The sequence below is a fragment of the Chiloscyllium plagiosum genome, chromosome 7 (assembly GCF_004010195.1).
Source record: "Chiloscyllium plagiosum isolate BGI_BamShark_2017 chromosome 7, ASM401019v2, whole genome shotgun sequence".
NCBI classification, from domain to species: Eukaryota; Metazoa; Chordata; class Chondrichthyes; order Orectolobiformes; family Hemiscylliidae; genus Chiloscyllium; species Chiloscyllium plagiosum.
The window spans coordinates 14,299,754-14,324,073 of NC_057716.1; the positions used below are offsets into that span (position 1 = coordinate 14,299,754).

The 24,320-nt window shown below is 42.6% G+C and overlaps 1 protein-coding gene across 1 annotated transcript in view; it reads left to right on the forward strand.

Annotated features, from left to right (window-relative positions):
* The window catches only part of c7h3orf70 (chromosome 7 C3orf70 homolog), a 42,751-nt gene that overhangs the window by 14,024 nt on the left and 4,407 nt on the right, over positions 1–24,320 (forward strand). The window lies entirely within an intron of this gene.

Consider the following 24,320-nt stretch of genomic DNA (forward strand, 5'->3'; position numbering starts at 1 on the left):
CCTCCCCTAGCTTATCTCTCCACGCTTCAGGCTCACTGCCTTTATTCCTGATGAAGGGCTTTTGCCCGAAACGTTGATTTTGCTGCTCATTCGGATGCCGCTGAATTGCTGTGCTCTTCCAGCACCACTGATCCAGAATCTGGTTTCCAGCATCTGCAGTCATTGTTTTTACCTCTTTTATTTGCAGCCTTCCTGTCTTCCCATTCCTTGTAGCCTCCCTCTCTGTCTACATTCCAGTAGCTTCCCTGCCTTCCCCCTCCCCTTCCAGATCTCACTTATGGATACCCACTATCTCCCCCAGTTCCTTCACAGCCTCTACATAATCCTGAAACCACTTCCACATCCCCCTTGAAAGCACCCTTACTCCTATAAGCCTTTGTTGTCCCTCTACCTTCACTACACACACTTAGGCTCCTCAGTTCCAACCACAACCCCTTGTAGCCACCATCTCTGCACCAGCCCACATGTAGCCTCCTGTCTCTGCCAGCTCCCTTGCAGCTCTTCACCTTCGCCACATCCTTACAACCTCCCTGGCCTGCCCTACCCTCCTACAGCATACCCAACTCCCCCAGCTCCCTCATATCCTCTTTCTTCTCCGGAATCATCCCTCCCTCCTCGCACCACATTTATGGCTTTGAGACCAAGGTCTAGCTGATTAATATACAGCAGGAAACGCAAGGCTACAAAAACTATCCCTATTTTTTTCACATTTTGAATGAATCAGTTACTTGGAAAGTTATTATTTTGGGAAGTGATCCCAAAGAAGCCATGTATATAGCAGGTATAGCATGCTATTCAGGACCTGTACAGATGTTCATAAAAATACCCATCTCAGCTTCTGACTCAGCCAGTATCCTATTGAAACCCTGGTAGAGGTATCTGTCACATCCGTACTCAATGATTGCAAAGTTCCTCTCATTGCTCCCCAAGCCCCCATAACATTAAGCTAATCCTATATTCTACTAGCCATTATCCAAACTGCAACCACACATCACCCATGTGATCACTGAGATCAGCTTCTGGCACAATCCCTTATAGTTAAAACTCTCATCTCCATGTTTAAATGCCTTGGAGATCTTGCACCTCTTTCTCTCTTCAGTCCTTGACAAACTCTGCATTTATCTAACTTTTTTACTCATTTCCTCAATCGCTTACCCCTGAATTGCCTTCAGTGTTGAATTCCTAAGTTCTAGTTTTGTCTCCCGAACCTTTTCCACCTATTTTTTTTTATTTCCAATATACTATATTAGCATCCAGAAATAAGCACCAACTGGGGATCTAGTGCATGCCCTCATTGTGTTGCAAGGCTTGTGTACTCTTCAAAAGAATGCTGCTCCCTGATGTGGGCAGAGAGCAGCTACACAGAACACTTAGATACTACTCTCAACATATTAATGCAGAAAAATCAGAAATACATGGAAATCAACAACTGTACAATGTCACCATCCTGTCTAATATCTCTTCTGATCACGCTGAAAGACAAAAATGCAGAAAAAGAAAGAATGCATCAATAAGCATTCCAGTCAAGAACACATTTTGGAAGAGGGTGGAAATGACCAATAACTTTTCTTCTTTTATGATCATTTATGCTGTGTGTTGAATTCCTTTCTGCATTATTTTCACACTTATATCACCGAATATAACTTCAAGATATATGTTTAAATAACAAGAGAGAAATTTGGTTGAGGCATCTTAAAGGTTAATGTAGAGTTAGAGCCAAATGTAGTTCCTACTCTTGGGTGTTAAAAACACAAGGGTTATTTTAGCTTCCAGTAGGAGTTATGCAGATGAAACAAACCTTTTAGTTCTTGGTAGTTCAGGAGATGTGAATTCCTCGGTAGGATTCCCAAATCTCCTGCCTTGCTTGATGGTTTCCCGGACTGAGCACACAACCTGTGCTGCTGCTTATAGAAGCAATCTTTTACTGCCATCCACTACTCGCAGAGCTACCTTCCCTGTAGCTGTTCCCACCCCGCATCCTGCAAGGATTCCATTCCATTCTCCCAGTTCCTTCACCTATGTCATATCTGTTCGGATGATGCCAACTTCCAAACAGCGCTGCTGACATGGCTTGGTTCTTCCATAACTGTGGTTTCACACCCACTGTAGTTGACAGGGTCCTCATCCGCATCAGATCTATCACCTGTACTTCCGCCCTTGCCCCTTCCCATCATGCACAACAGCGTGATCGGATCCCCCTTCTCCTCACTCTTCAGCCCACCAGTCTCCGCATTCACAGGATCATTCTCCGCCATATCAGATAACTCCACATCTTGCAGGGATCGTCCCCTTTTCGAGACCCTAATTCACTCCTCGACCAGCAACACCACCACCCCTTTCCTTTGGTGCCTTCCCATGTAACCACAGAAGGTGCAACACCTGCCCCTTCATTTTCTCACTGCTCACCATCCAAGGGTCGAAACAGTCTTCGCAGGTGAAGCAGTATTTTACCTGTACCTCCTCCAATCTCGTGTATTGTTTTTGCTGCACCCAATGTGGCCTGCTATACATTGGAGAAACTAAACACAGACTGGATGACCGCTTTTATGGAACACCAGCAATCCATATGCAAGCATCACCTCGATCTTCCCGTAGCTGGTCGTTTTAACATAACATCCTTCTTGCATGCTCATTTGTCTGTCCTCAGCATGCTGTGATGCTCCAGTGAAACTCAGCACAAACTGGAGGAGCAACATCTCATCTTCAGACAAGGCAGTTTACAACCTTCTGGGCTCAATAATAAATTCAACACCTTCAATCTGTGAACGAGTTCCTTCCCTTTTAGCTTTGCTTGTTACATTCTCTGTCACCCTCTCTCCCATTTTCCCACGCTAGTGGGACTGTCTTGTTCTTTAAAATCTGGCAGTTAGACACACCATTATTCTGCCATTCTCATATTCTGATCATTTAATTAGGGGCAGCACGGTGGCTCAGTGCTGGGAACCCGGGTTTGACTCCAGCCTGGAGTTTGCACATTCTCCCTGTGTCTATATGGGTTTCCTCCCGCAGTCCAAAGATGCGCAGGTTAGGTGAATTGGCCAAGCTAAATTGCCCATAGTGTTCAGGGATGTGTAGGTTAGGTGCATTAGTCAGGAGTAAATATAGGATAATAGGGGAGGGGAATGGGTCTGGGTGGGTTACTCTTTGGAGGGTTGATGTGGACTTGTTGGGTCGAAGGGCCTGTTTCCACATGGTAGGATTCGATAATAATAATCTGAACTATCAACACCTTTTCTCCCCTTGTACTCCCACTCCACTATTGCTCTCACTCCACACTTCATTTTAGCTCTGATGAAGAGTCATCTAGACTTAGCTTGCTCTCTCTCTCTCTCTCCATGGATGTTCCCTGACCTACTGTAATCTCCAGTATTTGTTGTTTTCAGTACAGATTTCAGGATCTGCAGTAATTTGCTCCTACTTTGTAAATGATATTTGTGCAGTATCCTGGCTACCGTTTGTTGCAATATGACAGAAAAATTAGTAAAAAATCATACACCATCTGCAAAAAGCACTACCCAAGCAATTATTGCATTTTCCGGTAGTTTCCATTTTAAAGCTGGCTGGAGCTCAGGGTGGAAACATTATGCAGAGAAAGGCCAAACCAGTGAGTCAGGAAAAATGTCCCAAGATGTTCTGCAACGCAGCTACAGTCTTATGCTGAGTTAAAATAATTAGATCTTTCACTTGTCCTCACTTTTACAATAGCTTATTTCAATTTTCTGACTGATTCCCAAAGATTTCAGATATTATGTTGGGGCACTGGGGGTTTTGCCGATGGAGATTTGGTGAGAGCAAGCCAATTAGGTCATGCCAAGGACATTGGTGAGCTTTTGCCAGGGATCAAGGCTGATGTCCCCCTCTGTGAGAGGTGCTCCCAGCTCTGGCACTCAGCAGTGCCAGTGAAAAGGTTGTGCCCCAAAACCCAAAGATTGCAGTGTGACCCAGGATAAATATTACATGTTGGGAGGGTAGGGGTGAGGGATCTCTCAGATTGGGAGGGGGTTCACTGGGAGAGGGAGCAGGGAGATTGAACCCCCCCCCCCCCTCCCCATTAAGCTCAAGCATGTTGAGCTTTGCCCTAAGCATACAGTTACTCGAGAGAGCACACAACCTGGATTAGCACCAAAGGCGGAATGTCTGAATGAGCTTGACTCCAGGTGCAGGGTAATGCAGAGTCCGGACCAGAAATCCTGCCAAGCCGGAAGGATTTCAGACAGCAGGAGGCCATTGTGAGAAACCAAAGCAGCAGTCTCCAAGAATGAGCCTGGTGCTAATGAGGAGGATGTGGAGAGCATTGCGCAGGATAGAGAAATGAGGAAAAGGCAATTCCTGCTTCTGCCTGCCCAAAGGAAACAAAAGAGAGCTAAAACAACCCCACTTTTCCTTTGCCTGCCTTTTGTCTCTTCACCTCTTCCTACCAGGTCAGCCCTTTCGGCAGAATTCCATGACAGGCCTTTTGATTAAAATTGTCACTGGGTGCCGCTGCCACCATCTGAAATTTAGAGAGGCATCCTGCTGACTTCTGGAACAAGGCCCTCTCACTTGCTTGAAAACACCAGGTTAAATTTGTAACCCAGAAGAAGGCAACAGAACCAGAATGAATAGATCACTGTGGCCACTTTACAGCAAGGCAGGGATAAAATTGGGCTTATGTATATTCCTTCATTATTTTCTGCATTTTCTAATGTGTTAGTTGTTTTAATTATTCTACCCATTATCTTTGATTTGCCTCTTTTTCCTCAGTATTCTTTTATACTAATTTTGATCCAGTATTTTAATAAATGTAAATAATTTGTGAAATCATTCAAAACTTATAAAGTCCTGACTGACCTTCAGTCTTTGTTCTGAGACCTTGAAGCATCCTTCGAAACTGTGGTGAAAAAATCAGCATGTGTGTAATATTAAACATGTATCAAATTCTGAAATGATTTCAGGAACGAGTTTGCTTGGGATATAACAATCATCTCAGTAAAAAAATTGAGCAGCATGCAGCGTTTGCGTTTGCTAAATCTTGATTGTCAGGGATATTGTTCAAGGAAAATACTCTATTGAATTAAAACTAATTGTCATGCCGTGCATAGGGATTTAATACAATGCCCCTGCATGCGGCACAGAAAGCCATGGACTTCTTAGTAGTCTGAGTGGGCTTAGATGGAATAAAATGTATCTATGTTTCCTTGTTTAAATTTAGAATTAGAATTAGGTTTTATTGTCACGTGTACTTAAATACATGGATACAGGAGTACAATGAAACGTGTGCAAGGCCGCCATTCCCGGCGCCGTCTTAGATACCTAGGTACAAAATCTTAGGTACAAAGGTACCTAGGTACAAAATCATAAGTACAAAAACAGAGAAATATAGGAATAAATCAAAAAGTTCATCACTACAGTTATTTTTTAGTATAAAGTAGAAAAATAAAGAGACTAGTTTAGTTTGGGATGGTGTTCGGCATAGACTGTTTGGACCGAAGCATCTGTTCTGTGCTGTATGACTATATTACAGCCCTTTCTGAAGCCATGGGCCTGCAGTTGCTGGGCTTTCCCCAAGAGAGCTTGCTTCTACCCCCCCACCCACCCATTCTGAGCATAGTTTCATCCACACTGGGCGAAGTCCCTCCTGGGATTGCCAGCCACCATCTAGGTTTGCACTGGGTCCCAGCTGCTGCCTTCATGACTGAGCTCCCCAGATTAGAAACTCACAGTCCAACGTTCCTAGCAAACCGGAAAATGGCTATGGGCCTCATGCCGTGGTCAGAAGATTGATAGATTTAGTTGCACAGCTACCATTTTACCCTTTATTATTATTTCTAATCGACTTGTTCAGACATGGTATGATACAGTTCTGGATTAAGTGGGACATGAATCCAAATCTCTGGCTCAGAGGTTAGAACACAATTGCCATGCTGCAAGATCTTCCCCAGCTTTCATATATCCACATATAGTTTCTGAGTAGTGACGTGCAATACTGGGAAGTGTGCACCCATTTTTTACCCAATGTCTCACACAAGCACGTGTTGCCATTTTTCCCAGTTGAGACCATGCAACATTTGGCGTTGATGAAAGCAACTGCTTACGTATGTATGACACAAGGTGAAGGGAAGGGTACATAGTGACCTGCTGCACAGTGAAGAAAACAAAGAGAAACATCAGGCTAGATTTCCTCAGAACCCAAGATTGGGATCATTTCCAGGTTCCAACCCCACTGGAGGTTAATATGCACCAAACATCAATACGCTGCAAAAAGCGACCAATTAATTGCCTGGACACTAGCCATGCATTATAAATGGCAGTATGAACAGGAGATGGGAAATTGAAATAGATGGTCCCACTTAAAGGGAGCCCACTTGGATTCAAAGTACAAGAAGCTAGAGGGTGCCAACTCTAAACAAAAAGGAATTCAGCACAGCAACATGGCAGTCTGTCATTGTGTGGAGTATAGGGTTAATATTCAGATATGTAAATAATAACCTAGTTAATACAGGTGTAAGAGATCACACAAAAACATTCTAAAGAGAGATGTTGCGGTGTAGACCTCATGCTAAGTCATGGAGTGTAGATGGTTGACAGAAAGTTGGACCAAAGGTCATCATAAAATACCTGAGAATGCAGCATCTTCATCGACACTTCCATAATGGGCTTGAGAAAGGCATTCTTTACTGAGAGGACCATTTGTTTCTAGAAACAGCAGGATGTGGTCTGCCAGGCAAACAGAAGAGGCATGGCTGGAGGTTGCTACAGGTGTCAGCACAGCAGCACGTTTGACAGGACTTTGTTTCTTAAAAATTTATTCTTTTGTAGGATGTAGGTGATGCTGGCTGATCCAGCATTTATTGCTACTTCCTAATTGCCATAAATCCCAAATACCTTGAGAAGATGGTGGTGAACTGACATTCTGATCCATCATGAACAAAACACAAATTGGATCTTCTTCATGCTTTATCAGGTACTATTGTTGATTTTGGGTTTTTTTGCAGCAGATAACTGTGGAATCAGTTACACTAAGTGCAGCAATGATAGGATTTGATGGTGTCCTTCATTCAGAACAGGCTGAGATAGATGTTGCCTTAGATCAGGCTGAGACAGACATCGCCTCTTCTAGTACTTTGTGTTGATTTGACTTGAATGCTCGTACAATGTAAGAACTGTCACTGTCCAGGAAATAATGAGTCCTGATCATCATCCTGGAAATTTCCAGAAGCAGTCAGCTTGCTCTTTGTCTGTTGGCTGACAAGCATTTTAAAATCCAGCCAGAGCTCATTTTATAAAGTAAACGTTAAATAAAATAGTTATAAAAATATGCTATTTAGGATCTCTCTTCTTGCCCTCTGAGTATTATAATACAATAATAGATTCCAGCAAATCCCGTGTGACAGATGTTAGGCTTACTGTCCTGGAGCCAACTGTCCTCTTTCCCCAATCTTCCTTGAGAAGCCGTGTATTATTTGCTAACCTCCAATCCGATGATGGCCATTCTCAAATCTGAGCCTGTCATTCTTCGCTCCATGTGCCCTGCTTACCTGCATCCTCCTTTGCCCTCATGACGCTACTGCTTCTTTAGTTGTTGCAGCCCAGCTTCATGAGGTTGAATCTGTTTCCAACTTCTACTCGCTTCCACAGTAGAGCAGTCTGAACACATACCAGCTTCTCCATGCACTATTGCTACCTGCACAATGTGAAGTGGGCCTTGAAGAGGCTGTAATCATTAATGTATGACTCCCGACTGAGCAATCCCTCTAATTTATCATTTCCTTGCTCTGCATGAATCCCAGCCTGCCTCCAGCACCATTGATCTGCTGTTGATCTCTCACCTCCTTGCAGCAGGTTAGCCATTGATACACTGTGGAATGTCTGCATCCCAATGTAAATTTGAAATGCACCTCAAAAATCTCTGACAACAGCCTCAATTGTCTGCTAGCTCGCTGAATGAGTGCCCCTCAGAAGTTTGCCCAGTTATGGAGAGACATTGAGATTCGTTCATCATTTTACCAACTTCAACTCTGCACCTCCCCAACACCTCCAAATCTGTTACCATGTGGCTGGTAAAACTCTACCTTTATCTCTGCAGAGTTTGACATGGAGGGGAGCACCTGCAAAAATGTTTAGGTTTGTAGTGCCATATTATTTAAGTATTGCATGCACTGGAAGTTATAATGAGTTTATATGATAGATAGTTGAAAGGCACCCCCATGACTTCTTATTTTACAGTTAATTACATCCTCGAATGGAACCAAAAATCACTGCCTGAAAAAGAAAAGGATGCAATTTCCCTTAGCCGATGTAAAATCTGACCCTGCTGGCTCTACATACTACACAATAACATAGCTGTCAAAATCCAAACAATGTGTATTGGGTTATGCTTAACCCTTTAAAAACTGACATCTGTTAATGATTTGAGAAGAATGCAGTATTTTGTATTGGACTCTAAAGAACAGAAAATGTTGGGGAAGATGTTTTTTGTGTCACTTCCTCGCTGAGAAACAGAATGGTGGATGGATTTCTACTTTGTTTCAAAAGAAGAATTCCAGTCATTGGCTACCTTTGGTTCTCACAACCCACCCTTGCCCAAGAATGTTATGTTTGCTCATTTTATTGGAAAAAAATATCGGAGAAAAACAATATGGAGGACATACTGCTGCAGAACAAGAGGACAGAGAGATGGGCATACCAAGACCATTCTAGGATGTGCAAAGAGATGTTCACCCATCTGAGCCTTGCTAAGGAGCAAGGTGTAAGATTTCTGAGCTTCCATAAGGAGGCTCTCAATTAAATCTATTGCCTGCTGCAGCCGTGCTTCAGAGCAGGGTAGGGACAGTTTTGGCCTCAGCTCTGAAGGTGACTGGGAACTTTAATGTTTTCAACTGCTTTGCACCTGCACTTCCATGGTTACATGAGGACAATAGAGGTTCTCTATTCCATGAGAACGACATGCATTTCATCTGCCCAGAACAATAGGTTAGCTTGGCTGGGGTTTCAGGCCTCCCCCATTACCAATGCGCATGTCACTCTGTGGGTGCCATATGTTTTACTCTGGCTTTATGACAGAAGAGAAAGGCCTTCCATTCCCTCAACTTCCATCTAGCATATAACCAAAGGCAGGTCATTAGCCAGTGCCCTGGGAGCACTTGTGAGCTGTCACACTGTGGCAAGGCACTGTCCCGGATGGATTTGATCCACTATGGGAAGAACCAAGAAGGTGACAGGAGATGTGCTGACCACATCGCTGGTGAATCTGGAACACGGAACCCATTGCCAGGAGTGCTGCAGAGAGTACAGGGGAGAATGGGTCTCCAGATTCATCATGTTCTGCTGGATGCTACACATACTCTATACTGGGGACAGCTCTGCAGCAAACAACTTGGGAGCATGAGGGAGAAGGCAAGTGGACAGTCCCTCTCTGAATCACATACACAACACCAGTGCAGCACTTCCCATTCGCCCCCTCCCATCCCTCTGCCGCTGACCACTAGTGAATCAGCTCGAACCGCTACATCATAATAAAATCTACCACAAAATAAAGATTCCAAACTGAATGCTATAAATTAAATGGTGCCATATTGTGATTCCCACCGACTGCACCACGAGCCTCACACATGGCTGAATTTACTACCACTACCATCCCCATCGCTCACTTATCAGTGATTGTTCTCAATCAGGACTCCATTTCCCTTTGTGGCTGTCTAGTTGGTGTGTCCTTGTCTGTTCCAGTGCCCCTATGCACTACTGACTCAGTGGCAGTACCAACTTTCAGTGGAGTCAACTTGTTCCTGTTTCTTGACTGACCATTTTCAGGCTTCACAATGCATTTGCGTGTGCATATCTGTCTCTTTCCTTTGCAGTACTCAGCTAAACCCTCTGTAAGACGACTAATATGCAAACTTGCAACAAACCAGATGGCATCTGAACTGTCCTTGACCCCAGTCCTGGCCGTAGGCCAGCAGTCAGCAGAGTTTCATGACCTGTAGAGTCCATCTTTCTGCTGTTCCCAACCATATGTGCTGTGTCTTTATTTGAGCTAGTGACTGCGATCGTGAAATTGAATGCAGATGCATCTTCATCACCATTGTCAGGCCTCACTGCGCTTCTTGGGTGTCTTAAAGAAAGAAACCGCAAGCTAAAGGTTAGCCTATGAGGACAGAACGCGACTAAAAGATGCATGCTGAGATCATCTGCAGCTTTGCAAATCAAGCAGTGTGTGGGATAAAGAAGGGGACATGAGAAGGGAATTAGATTTAAATGCAAACAGGAATTGCTGGAAAATCAGAACAGGTCTGGCAGTATCTGTGGAGACAAACCAGAGTTAACGTTTCAGGTCTGCTAACCGTTCTTTAGAACTGATGGTAGCTAGGAAAATGTTGGTTTTTATGTGGAAGATAGGTGGAGGGAGAGGGTAAGGGATAAATGATAGATGGACATAGAGCCCAAAGAAAGAGAAGAACACTTGGGCAGACAAAGGAGAGGATAACGGTCAGCCTAGGTGAATGCATAGCTGCTCATGGGGACTATTCGTGGCTAACAATGACTGGTGTGTAATAGCAGACCATGTGATATCAAAGCCTGGTGTGTGGGGGTTGGAGGTAACCTCATGGAAGAAGATGCCTCAAGCACTAAAGTTATTGAACTCGATATTGCGTCCAGCTTCTGCTGGAATTAGATTTAAACATATGATCAGTTTTAATGTTTTCACTAGTTCCACCAACCAAGACCATAGGAATGGGTTTTCCAGTAATTGCCTGGTAGTTAAGATTTGCAGGTGTTCCTGACACCCATTTGTCAGCACCTGCTGTCTCCAGTTGTGCATCGTCTTGTCCTGTAAGAGGCAGGGATGTTTCAGTGGCTGTAATGGTAATGTTCCTGTGATGGCTGGCAGTATGGATACACTGAGACCAATAGATGTGAGGTAAGCGTGTGATGGAGCATTATCAATGTCAGGTAATAGTCCTGATTGACAGTAACCATTGATAAGCGAGTGATAGGGAATGGTGGTGTTGGTAAATTCAGCCAAGGCGTGAGCCTAGTGGTGCAGTTGGTGGGATGTGACATTTGAAGATGTTTTCGCTAGCCTTGAGGTTTCTCAGTGCGCCTCCTGCTGTTAATCTTCACTGTGTCTTTTTACTCTTCCTTCTGAGCGTGGAGGTTGGTTAGCTAGGTTGGCTGGGCAGCTGGTATGTGATGTGGAGTGATGCCAGTGACATGGGCTCAATTCCCATGCTGGCTGAGATCGCCACGGAGTCCTGGCCTTCTGAACCCCATCCTTTGCCTGAGATGTGGTTGCTCTCAAAGTAGTCTCACCACCGGTTATCTCTGTCTAATGAGAGAGCTGACAATGCTGACTTTCACTACCTACCTGAGCATGTAGCTGGATTGCCTACTGGTTCCTTGTGAATACATCGTATCTCCATGGCTCCCACTGCATCGTATGAAGAACTTACTGTCCCTCACTGTTTCCCAGGTCAGGTTCACAACTGCCACAATACACCTCCCTTTTTATGAAGCAAGAACAGAAATTGCTGGAGAAACTCAGCAGCATCTGTGGAGAGAAAGCAGAGTTAAAGTTTCAGCTCCAATGGCTTGTCTTCAGATCCCCTTAAAGAGGTACAAGTTACCTTTATGCAGTACAGGTTAGCTTTAACTGATGAAAGCACTCACGGTGCAAACAGCCAGTCAACATCGTATTTAGGTGCTGGCTGGACTCTGAAAACATTTAGTACAGCAAAAGCAGAGAGTCGGCTTTAAGCCAGCATGGCAAGCAGCAGCTGCAGATTCATTGCTCATTGTAATTGCCACTCACACTTGCAGGGACCACCAAATAGAGACTGCATTGACTCTGCAACATGCAATAACAATAGTGCAGCACTGTACACAATGGCATGGATTTAATGCTGTAATGGTGATCCCAGTGATGGTTAGAAAGCCAGGGCAGCCACACTATTACCATTTCCAGGAGCCTCGATTAAATCAAATTACCATCAGGTAGGCTAATGGCCAACCATCTTCATCCCAACACTGGAAGCGATAGTTGGATCTGCACCAGAAGCATCACTCATATGCCAGAAGAGGTAGAATCACCAAGGTCAGTCAGGGAACACCTAGAAAGGAGGTAAATTGATTGGTGTGAAGGGCAAGAAAGGTACTTTAAGCAGGAGTGGGCCTTTCTGGTAACTGGGTACTCCCAAATTACTAAGGTAAAAACAATGACTGCAGATGCTGGAAACCAGATTCTGGATCAATGGTGTTGGAAGAGCACAGCAATTCAGGCAGCATCGAGGACCTCGATGCTGCCTGAATTGCTGTGCTCTTCCAGCACCATTGATCCAGACTCCCAAATTACTGGTACCTTTAATTGGCCACTTATGGGCCTCAATTAGCTTACGGGATGGGAAGGCCAATTTTGACCTTCCCTATCCCTTGACTTATCAGAACATGGAACTGCTCTCACCATACACTCTCCCACTCAATCGTCGACCCTTTCCATCTCCCAGGGCAGCTCCTAGGAGCATCAAATTCATTACCCAATAATTCTGGAAATCCACATTTATATTTTATTTTACAATACCAGGATCATTTTTTAAAGTCAGATATTTAGCTACCCTTCAAAGACTTTTCTTAGATTTGAGTCCCCTTCATTTAATGTCTCCAAAATACCAGCCAACAGGAAATGATCTGCTTCCATTTTGCTAATATCATTGCAAAGGTGACCAGTGGGTGACAAGTAGAGTCTGCCTCCATTTCATTCTTTGCTCCTTTATTGCGAGAATGTTCTATATTGCACAATTTGTATTAGAGAAGTGCCAGGTTGTTATTACTAACACATTTCCAACTATTGTATCACTTACTGCTATCTGGTAAGTAATTTTCCTTCTTAAGACTGACCTGATTAGTTCATTACATACATACTGACCTTTCCAAGTTTACAAGGCAATCTATATTTAACCTAGACCTCCCACACTCCCTGCCATGTTAAATTATATTCTTTTATATATATCATATAAATGTCAGGTTTTTTTGTTCCAGAGAGATCCACCCCTTTAGTTCAGTCTCCGTTACAAAATGTGAACATAAGAATCTAAATGGTGCAGAGCGTGAAGGATTTTGCGAATGTAATAACTAAAAGCAGTGTTGCTATTTAATAAGGCCATTGAAAAACAAACTAAGCATTAAAGCTTATTTCTGTGGGGTAGATTTGAAAATAAAGAAGTCACAGTAATCTCAAAGTCAGAGAGTTTTACAGCACGGAATGAGGCTCTTCAGTGCATATGCCTGTGCTGGTCATCAAGAATCTATTGACTCTAATTCTATTCTCTAGCACTTGGCCCGTAGCCTTGGATGCTATGGCATTTAAAGTGTTCATCTAAATACTTCCTAAATGTTGTGAGGGTTTCCAACTCCATCACCCTTTAGGACAGATTTAACATTTTCCTCAAATTCCCCATTAAATGCCCCCATTAAACCTATACCCTTAGTTTGTGACTTCTCTGCAAAGAGGAAATGTTCCATTCTATTTATCCCATCTATACCTCTTGCTCCCCCTCAGCTATCCATGCTCTTTATATCATGTGGCAACCAGAATTGCACACATTGGCCGAACTAATGTTATTTCAGTTTGTTCAGACCACACTTTGAAGACTCCTTACAATCCTTATCGTCATATGCAAGGATACTGGCGAAAATACAACAAGATTTCCAAGGGTGATTCCAGAAATTCCACTAGAGAGGAGAAACTGAACAAGTTAAATTTCTTTTCAAGAGAAGAGAGGAGGCTGACAAGTGACTTAATAGAGGTCTCTAAAATTATGGAAGATTTTGATAGAATGTTCAGAAAGAGAATATTGCCACTCGTGGGGAAGAGCAAAAATAAAGGCACAAATTAAAAAGAACCAACAGTACTTCCAGTAGGGAATTCAGAAGAATCATTATTATTCAAAGAGGGGTGAGAACTTGGATCTTCTGATCAGATGGGAACAGCCTTTCACCTCTCCAGGAAGCCATTATCATGACTTTCAGTTTCCTTCCTGCGGAAATGTTCAATGAAGTTCATTGATCCTTTTTGAGTTAAGTAGGCTGGTTCCAAATGCAGGCGAATTCGCAGGGAAAGTCAGGTGACTGTCGGGAACTATTTTGAAAGACTCCTCGTACCCATTGTAAACACTGATTAGTTTTCTTTACATAACTTGGAATAACCATATATTGTGACAATGTATGTATGGGAAAATGAGATAAGTGAATGAAGGGGAATGAAGTAGGCTGTTATGCTGGAAGTGTTAAATGAGGAATAATGAGAGGAAGGGTACTTGGAGCAAATGGCTTGTCTCTGTGCCACTTATCCTTTGTGATGCCAAGTACACATCAACTCAGCCATTACATGCATCATTTGCAATGTGTTTCCATGCGTAAGCCTATTTCACACAATACGGTTGATATCCCTGATGACCACATATACATCTGGTTTTTCACTCAACCTCTCCATGTGGATGTGAATTCCACTCTCATGTTTTCTCTACAAGAAAAAAATGCTTTCAAATTTTTTGTTTGATAAGTTAATGACTATATTATATTGTGCTCCCCTTCGTGCTGGATTCATGCACAAGTGATAATAGATTCCTCACAACCCTTTCACAATTTTAAATATCTCTATTAGGTCTTTTCATAATTTTCTCTCTTTCAGAGAAAGGACCCCCAGCCTTTTGAATCTTTACTAGCAGATCCATGCTCTCACTTCTGACTCATCTTTTCTGCACTTTGCTCTATAGCCTAGTTGTTAGCACTCTTGCCTGTTAGTCACAAAGTTCTGAGTTCAATCGTCTTTCAGGGCTTGACCAACAAATAAGGATCTCAATCTGGTTTTCTTTATCCTTCAAGCAAATAGGACCATGCTCATCTTCTGGAGAGTTTGGTAGCATTCCAGTGCTAGGTCTTAAGGTAAATCTACAAGATTCTGCTGCAAGCAGAACAAGATACTCCAGCTGACTTGAGTTTTAGATGATTTGCTGACTTGGGATTTCTCTTTGCCTTTAATAATATTTTAGTTTGGTTGCATCAAGTATGACGATCCCTGGACAGTCTTCGAAGTCAATATCAATACTCTGAAGTGAAGCTTTTAGAGTGTTCTTCTGGTGTTTCCTTTGACTACTGTGAAAGCAAACTTTAGACTCATCTGTCTTCATGTATTCCCCACCCGCCACCCCCTTTATCTGAAGCTCCCCCTACTCCCACCCCCAGTCCTAAAGAAAGGTTATGCCTAAAAGGTTGACTTCTCCCCCTCCTGATGCTGCCTGGCTTGCTGTATTCGTCCAGCCTCCTGCCTGTCTACTTCAGACCCAAGTTGCCTGTGGACATTTGCTTTGGTTAGCCAGTCTGGCTACATGACCACCCTGACTAAATTGTGACCCTCTCTATATGGTGGGAATGCTTGACATGCTCAGAAGGACATCTCAGTGTCTGAAGTTTTGCTTTGTCATTTGATCTTCAGAATCTGTGAAAGGCAGCTTAAGTGAAAATAGTTCACCTTCTCGTTGTGATGTTAATACTCAGCCCAAGCCTCACGTGTGGAGCAGAGTGGGCTAGAATATTGCTCTGCAGACTTTCAGTTTGATGGACAGACTTGCTTTTCTTCAAACCAAGACTAACGTCATTAGAATTGTGATTAATTTCTCAGGGTGGTCTACTTTCTCCATTACCTTGTGACTGACTGTGTTAAAGACATTATCAAATATTGGAAAGGATCCATGTTCTGTTCATGGCATTTCTATGGCACTGTCTAATCTCTACCACCATGGGCAGCATGGGTAGCACTGCTGCCTTACAGCGCCAGGGACCTGGGTTCAAATCCACCCTCGGGCTGTCTCTGTGGACTTAGCACAGTCTCCCCATGTCAGAGCAAGTTTCTTTCTTCAGACCAAAGATGTACAGGTTAGGTAGATTGGTCATGCTTAATTGCCCATAGTTCCCAGGGATTTGCTGGCTTGGTGGATTAGCCATGCGAAATACAGGGTTACAGGGATGGGGTGGGTCTGGGTGGGATGTCCTTCGGAGAGTTGGTGTAGACTCAAAGGGCCAAATGGCCTTCTCCCATACTATAGGAAATCTATGATATCAGAGGTTCCTTTTCTGAATCCACACAGAGTCTCCTGATTGTAGTCAGAAAGTTGCATTGACTAGTTCAAAAGGATTCTTCGAGTCACAGAATCCCTACAATGTGGAAGCAGGCAATTGGACCCATTGAGTCCACAAGGACCTTCTGAAGAGCATCCCATCCAGACACACCCCCATACCCTATCCCTGTAACGCTACATATCCCATCACTCATCCACCGAGCCCACACATCGCTGGATACTATGGCCAATTTAGCATGACTAATCCACTTAGCTAAAATCGATTCTAACAAAGATTTTGCCATCAAGGAACAGCAATTAAATTTCTCCCTGTGGTGAATTCCCTTCACCTTGTTAAAACGAACAATGGAAACATCCTTGGATCGTGCAGGATGGTTCCTTGCTGCACCCTAAACTAAAAGTTCAGTGAGTTTCTGGGTCAGGCATTGGCCTTCAGACTTGTAGACATCAGGTGGAAAAGCATCAATTCCTGCGGCTTTGCCAATAGGCAGGAATCTGATTGTGTTTCTCACAGCATGGAAGGGTGATTGACCTGTCGCAATCTATTGGTCACCTCTTCACCGATGAATGAAGGCCACTTGCAGATGTGGTTTAATTGATTCTCTAAATTTAGGCTTTTTCTCTGAGCAGTCTTGTCAGTACTGACGATCTGTGATGAACTGGTTAAAAAAAAGGCTGTAGACAGATTTTAGGGCATCGTAGGATCTCTTCCATCGTTTGCTGTTCTGTACATGTTTTAGCAAGCAATGTGCTCAAAAACCCTGTGGAGCTGATGTTTCTCTTCCAGTGGTTTCTGGAATACCTCATTGTTTTCATCAAACCAAATTTGATGCTTACGAGCAATGGATCAAGGGCCTCTGAAGCAGTCACGTCTGTTTCATTCAACCACAAAGTGAAATTAAATACTTTGGAAAGCAGCTTCCCCAGGGTGAGTCCAGGAACAGAATACATTTTAGAACTCTAAAATGAAAACAGAAAATGATGGAAACACTCAGTGGGTCTGGCAGCATCCAGGGAGAGAAACTGAGTTAATGCTTTTGTTACAGCCATGAAACACTACTTCTGTTTCTGTCTGTCTCTCTCCACTGATGCTGCCAGAGGTACTGAGTGTTCACAGCATTTTCTGCTTTTGTAAAACTAGAACATTCCTGTGAGTGCTAGTTTTATCAGTTAGAAGTTGTAGTGTTTGTAAAAAGCTGATTTTGCTAGCTAGAACCCAAAAACTACACTATAAAATCTAGGTTTATAAATAAATGTTCAATAGTACAGAACTTCAACATTACTAAGAGGTCACTAGAAGTTGAAAGTTTTCATCTTGCACTCATCAAACTAGAGGTTTGAAGAAAGAGGCGCTATGTATAGCATGAGAAAAAGATGCTGATTGGTCCATAATCGGTGTGGCAATGTAGTAAGAACCGTTAACTATCAGTCTTAATTCTCAGTCTCGGCAGAGAGATTCTGATTGGCCAGAACACTATCATGGGGCTGCAGTTGTAGGGTCATCTCTGTGACAATGTTGAATAGGCAATACTGACCAGTCCTTTGTAGCACTTCATCATAGATGATGTTCTGTTTTAGGTTATGAGCAAGATCCGAAGTAATAATGTTGGAGGAAGACACCCAACTCGCTTGCTACCTTTGCTGTTCTCTCCCCATGTCTCACAGGCATAGGTTGCAGTTGGCACTACAATGGACGTGTAGAGTTGCAGATTTGCTTTAACTCATTCACAGGAAATGAATGTCACTGGCCAAACTGGTAGGTATTGGCCATCCCTAATTGCCTGAGAGACACGAGCGGTTAGTGAGGAAAGATTTGTGCTCAAAACAAGTCTTCCACTCACATAAAATCATGAGGATGACAGCTTTGACAATGACAGCTGATTGCATGGGGACCTTTTACATGACCCCTCTGAACCTGAAGTTGTTGAGATATCTTCATCTCTTCTCTCTATCCCATGTGGCTGGACACTGACCACTTGAAGCTCCTGATCCTTGCAGTAAGTAAGGACCACAAGCTCTTGCTCCCCAACTGCCTGGCATGCCCACTGTATCTCAGCGATGTTTATCTCCCAATTTATTCAACGACAAGAATGGTCCTTCCCCAAACCCTCTCCTTATAGTTCTCACTCAATCACAACATACTTAACAGACTGTAACCCAGGCGTCTGAGCAGAAGCACTGGAGCTTTGATCTGTGTCAATGAGTCCATGAGGAAACACAGAGTACCCCATTTCCAATAGCCCATTATGTGCCCTTGCCCTGAAACATTGGTAATTGTTAATGAAGTAGTATATCCCTGGTGTTTCTCTGTTCACTTTCTCTTCCAGTCTTAATCACAAAGAAAAACAAGAAACAGGAGTAGACAGCCCTCTGGGGTAGAAACACAAACATTCACCACAATTTCAATCAAGAACACTCTCCTAATCTCAGTCCCAGATAGTCTGCACCTTACTCTGATGTGTTGTTGAGGGGTGTTCAAAGCTGCGCCAGGTCCACCATACCACTCCTATGCTATCCATTGCCAAACTCCAGCCATGCCCTGTCTGTCATAGAGTCATGCAGCACGGAAATAGACCCTTCGGTCCAACCAGTTCCGTACCGAACATCATCCCAAACTAAACTTGTGTCACCTGCCTGCTCCTGGCCCAAACCTTTCCTAGTCATGTATCCATCCAAATGTCTTTTATCCCTCCAAACATTTCCTGTGCACGTACCTATCCAAATGTCTTTTAAATGTTGTAATTGTGTCTATGTCCACCACTTCCTCAGGAAGCTCATTCAACAAGCAAACCACCCTTTGTTTTAAAAAATGTGCCCTCATGACATAGAGTCATACAGCACAGAAACAGACCCTTTGATCCAACCAGTCCATGCCGAACATCATCCCAAACTAAACTAGTGGCACCTGCCTGCTCCTGGCCCATAACGCTCCAAACCGTTCCTAGTCATGTATCCATCCAAATGTCTTTTAAATGTTGTAATTGAACCCACATCCAGCACTTCCTCAGGAAGTCCATTCGGACTACTCGCTGTGTAAGGAAATTGCCCCTAAGTCTTTTTTAAACCTCTTTCCTCTCACCTTAACATGGGAGCCTTTCTTTCGACCACTACTCCCGTGGACTGTGACAAATTCCAGCCTGACCTGAACTGGCTGTGGGCTACCCACACACAACCTCCATGGGATGGAAGAATGACAGCTTCAGCAATTGCTGCCCTGCTCACCCTTCAAATCAGGCCCACTCCCACCTCTGTTCTTTCTCTCTCCTGTATATGTTTAATCAGGGATTGTATGTGACTTCATAGCCAATTAATGAGCAGGTTTGCTTCCAAAAATGTTGCATTGGATTGATGTTCTCCCATTAGGGAAGAGGGATTAGGCCATTGCAACAACAGGATCTCAATCCAGTCACCAAAATCCCACCCTTTGTCAATAGCTCATTTGGGCCCTGTTTTGCAACTTTGTTTCACAGCAGGTTATGTTTTTGTTAAGTTTGGTTCTAAGCATTCCCAAGTGTAGGAACACTGACTGAGGACTGTGCCAAGTCAGACAGGGGAAACAGGAACAGGACAGCTCCCAGATGTCAGCCAGATCGATTTCCTGTAGCTCATTGAGATTAAATTACAGAGTTCCTCCGCCGCAAAGGAAATGAAACCAAGTCACGAAAGTGGCATGTTCTCAACACAAAAAGGCCAAAAGCAAGACAAAAAAGACTTTAATTACAGCCTTCAGTTTGGCTTTTCTCTCTTTCCTTCCCGCATTCTCCATCCTTAAAGCACAGGCCTGCACAGGAATGTATGAATGGTTGCCGTTGGAATACTCTTCGCCAATTAGAGCATATATTTGGAGTTTCGATCGCTTAAGATTGTTTTCAGGCTGAAAAGGGCTCTTCCTCCTGCAATGTTTACACCTCAGTTGCAAATTCAAGGTTTTAAGTGGGAACTTTAAACAGGTGGCAAATCAAAAAAAAACACCCAAAGGCAGGTTGCAGTTTGTGCCAGCTTCAGTTAGTCTGCTGAACTGCAAACCGAGAGAACTGTCCTTCTCTGAGCTTTAGCAAGTAAGTATACACAACCCCTGTCCAAGATCTAGTGCACAAAGTGTTAGGCTGAAAGCCTGAAATTTCCCAAACTGTTGAGCTCCCAACTTTATTTCAGCAGCATTTGGATTTTGATAGGTGATAAGGCTAAGGAAAAAAAGGACAATTGGTTGAGAAGTAGATCATGCTTGTACATCTCTTAATGACATATTATAGAGTGGTAGTGCAGTTGACCACCCACAGCATGAGCTGCATGTAGTAAATGGCCTTGTGTGGACATGTATAAAAAGCAAGCAGACCAGCAGTAGGAATGTGCAGAAGGTTAACATAATGTTTCTCATTGGTCTCATTTACTGTGTCTGCTCTCATTAAATACTATCTCTTCGTGGGAGCTAGCCTCCTCAGTACTGGTTGGAACAGCAATGTAACATTTAAGTTATGGATCTTTTATAAGAGAATTATCCAGTCTTTGCCAGCATGGGAAAAATGCATATTATTTGGAAAGGAGTTGGGGTATTGGTCAGAGAAATATTTCTGATCCATGGAGAGAAAAGGATTTTTGTTCGAAGATAGTATCTCACACCCACTGTTGGGATGAGTCATAAGTCATACAGCATGGAAACAGGCCCTTTGGTCCAACCAGTCCATGCTGAATGTAGTCCCAAACTAAACTAGTCCCAACTGCCTGATCCTAGCCCATATCCCTCCTAACCTTTCCCATTCATGTATCTATCAAAATGTCTTTTAAACATTGTAATGGTACCTGCATCCACCACTTCCTCAGGAGGTTCATTCCACATGCGAATCATCCTGTGTGTAAAAAAAATTGCCTTTCATGTCTTTTTTAAATTTCTTTCCTCTCACCTCAAAAATGTGCCCCTGAGACTTGAAATCCCTCACTCTAGGGAACTGACAATTATGATTAATTCTATCGATACCTCTCATTGTTTTATAAACTTTTATTTGGTCACCTCTCAACCTCCTACACTCCAGTGAAAAAAGGCCCAGCCTATCCAGCCTGTCTTTGTAACTCAAACCTTCCATAACCAGCAACATTTTGATAAATCTCTTCTGCATCCTCTCCAGCTTGATAATACCCTTTTTATAATGAGGTGGCCAGAGCTGTTCACAGTATTCCAGAGGCCTCACCAGTGTCCTGTACAACCTCAACATGACTTCCCAACTCCTGTATTGAGTGATGAACGCAAGCATGCGAAACACTTTTTTAACTACCCTGTCTACATGTGATGCAAACTTCAAAGAATTATGTACCTGAACCCCTAGGTCCCTCTGTTCTACAAAACTACCCAAGGCTCTAGCATTAATTGTACAAGCCATACCTCTGTTTGTTGTAGCAAAATGCAATACCTCGCGTGTATCAGATTGAACTCCATCTGCCATTTTTTAGCCCATTGACCCATTTGATCAAGATCCCTTTGTAATCTTAGAAAACTTTCTTTACTGTCTACTATGCCACCAATTTTGGTGTTGTCCATAAACTGACTAACCATGCCTTAAATATTCTCATCCAAATCATTTATTTAAATGACAAACAAAACAGGACCCAGAACAATCCCTGTTGGGTACCGCTGGTCCAAAAAGCAACCCTCCACCATTACGCTGTGCCTCCTGCCATTAAGCCAATTATGTATCCGATTAGCAAGCTCCCCCTGAATCCCATGTGACCTAATTTTACTAATTAGTCTATCTGCGGAACCTTGTCAAAGGCTTTACTAAAATCCAAATAAACAACATCTACCGCAATGCCATCATCAATCCTTTTGGTAACTCTCCCTCAAAAATCGCAATCAAGTTTGTGAGACATGATTTCCCTCACACAAAACCATGCTGACTATCCTTAATCAATTTTTGCCTCTCTAATTGTCCATGAACCCTACCTTTTACATTCACCTCCAGCAATTTACCCACAGCCAAAGTCAGAATCACAGGTGTATAGTCCCCTGGTATCTCCTTCCAACCTTTCTTAAACAAAGGTACAACATTAGCCACCCTCCAGTCATCAGGTGCCTCACCCATAGTTATAGGTGATGTAAATATTTCTGCAAGAGGTCTCACAATTTCCTCCCTTACTTCCCACAATGTTCTGGGATACATTAGATCAGGTCCTGGACATTTAACAAACCTTTATATTCTTTAAGACCTCCTCAACTTCCTCTTCTATAATGTGAACTGTTTTTAAAACATTAAAGTTTATTTTTACACATTGTCTACACTCCATTTCTTTCTCCACAGTAAAAATCTATGCAGAGCTGAAAATGTGTTGCTGGAAAAGTGCAGCAGGTCAGGCAGCATCCAAGGAGCAGGAGAATCAACGTTTTGGGCATGAGCCCTTCTTCAGGAATGAGGAAGGGCTCATGCCCGAAACGTCGATTCTCCTGCTCCTTAGATGCTGCCTGACCTGCTGCGCTTTTCCAGCAACACATTTTCGGCTCTGATCTCCAGCATCTGCAGTCCTCACTTTCTCCTTAAAAATCTATGCAACATATTCATTTGGTATCTCTCCCACCTCATGGGCTTCAACACAAACACAACCTCCTTGATCCTTAAGAGGCCCTACCCTATCTCTATTTACCATCTTGCTCTTAATATATTTGTAAAATACCTTTGAATTACTTATCCTTAACCTTATCTGCCAATGCTATCTCATATCCCCTGTTTGCCTTCCTGATTTCTTTTTTAGGAATGCCACTACACTCTTTATATTGATTAACAGATTCAATTGAACCAAGCTGTCTCTGTCTAAAATAAGATTCTCTATTATTCTAGTCTAGAACCTCAATATCTTTATCCATCCATTATTCTTTAATCTTACCAGCTTTACCCTTCACTCTAACAGGAACATAATGCCTCAATGCTCATCATTACATTCTTGGATACCTCCAACTTGTCAGACATCCATTTGCCTGTGAACGGTCTACTCCAATTAACTTTTGAAAGTTCCTGTCTCATACCATTAAAATTTGCCTTTCTCCAAATAAAAATATTAACTTTTATGGATGGCTTATCCCTTTCCATAACCATTTTGAAACTAATAGAATTATGATTGTGGGTCCCTGATGAGGTCAATATTCATTGTCTATCCTCAGTTGCAGTTGAGACGTGGTGATGGACCACCTTGAGTAGTTGCAGTTAATGGAGTGAAGGTGCTCCCACAATGTTGTTTGGTTGGCAGCGCTAGGATTTTGACATAGTAATTTAAAAATATTTACACATCAGGGTGGTATATGTGATTTGAAGAGCAACTAAGGAGATGGTGATCTTCCCATTGCATTCACTTCTTGTTCTTCTAGGTGTGAAGCTTCATTATAGTCAGGGCATAGTCCTTTAACAAGATTGTCAATACCTGAGCACTTCAACTGTTAATAACTCTGGACAACATTTCTACAATTGAAGAAATAATCCATTGAAATTAATTAGCAACCAACGTGAAATTTATTGACAATCCTTTAAATAGTGCCGGTGGATAGAATGTTACTAGCTGTTTCATGTTACTGTCCGTGAAATATTATATTTAGCTTTTACAATATTATGATCGCTATTGAATAAATGTACACAATTAGCTTGTTCACAAAATCTAGCTTATTCCCCAGTAGTAAATTGAGTATGACCTGCATTCTTTGTTGTAGAAAACTGCCCATATTCACTCAAGACATTCACTGCAGTTCTTATATGTCTACTTATTTCAATTGCTATGCAAGTTAAACTATCCAGTTAAAACCATTTAACATTTGCTAAATGCTTGTATGATCATTGCATTTGTACAAAATATACCACTTCAGTGCTACAACGAGTGGGCCTATAAATCTATTACAGTCAAAATCCTTTTCTATTTCTTAACTCTATTCATAAATTCCTAATTGCCTGGTTATCCCTAGTTATATCCTCTCTTATTCTTTCCATATTTTCCCATCTTATAATCAGGAACACTATATTTATTTCATAGTTCCAACCATGACTCTGTAATGCTGTCATGTTGTATTCTCCAATTTGAATATGTGCATGCAATTCATTCATTTTGTACCTTATACTCTGCAGTTTTAGAAGGAATGCTTCTTTTGAGCCACATATCCTACCCTGTTCTCCATCATTAATGCTTTATCCAGAATGCTATGCAAGTTAGTAACAGGATAAATTAAGTACAACACTGAATTGA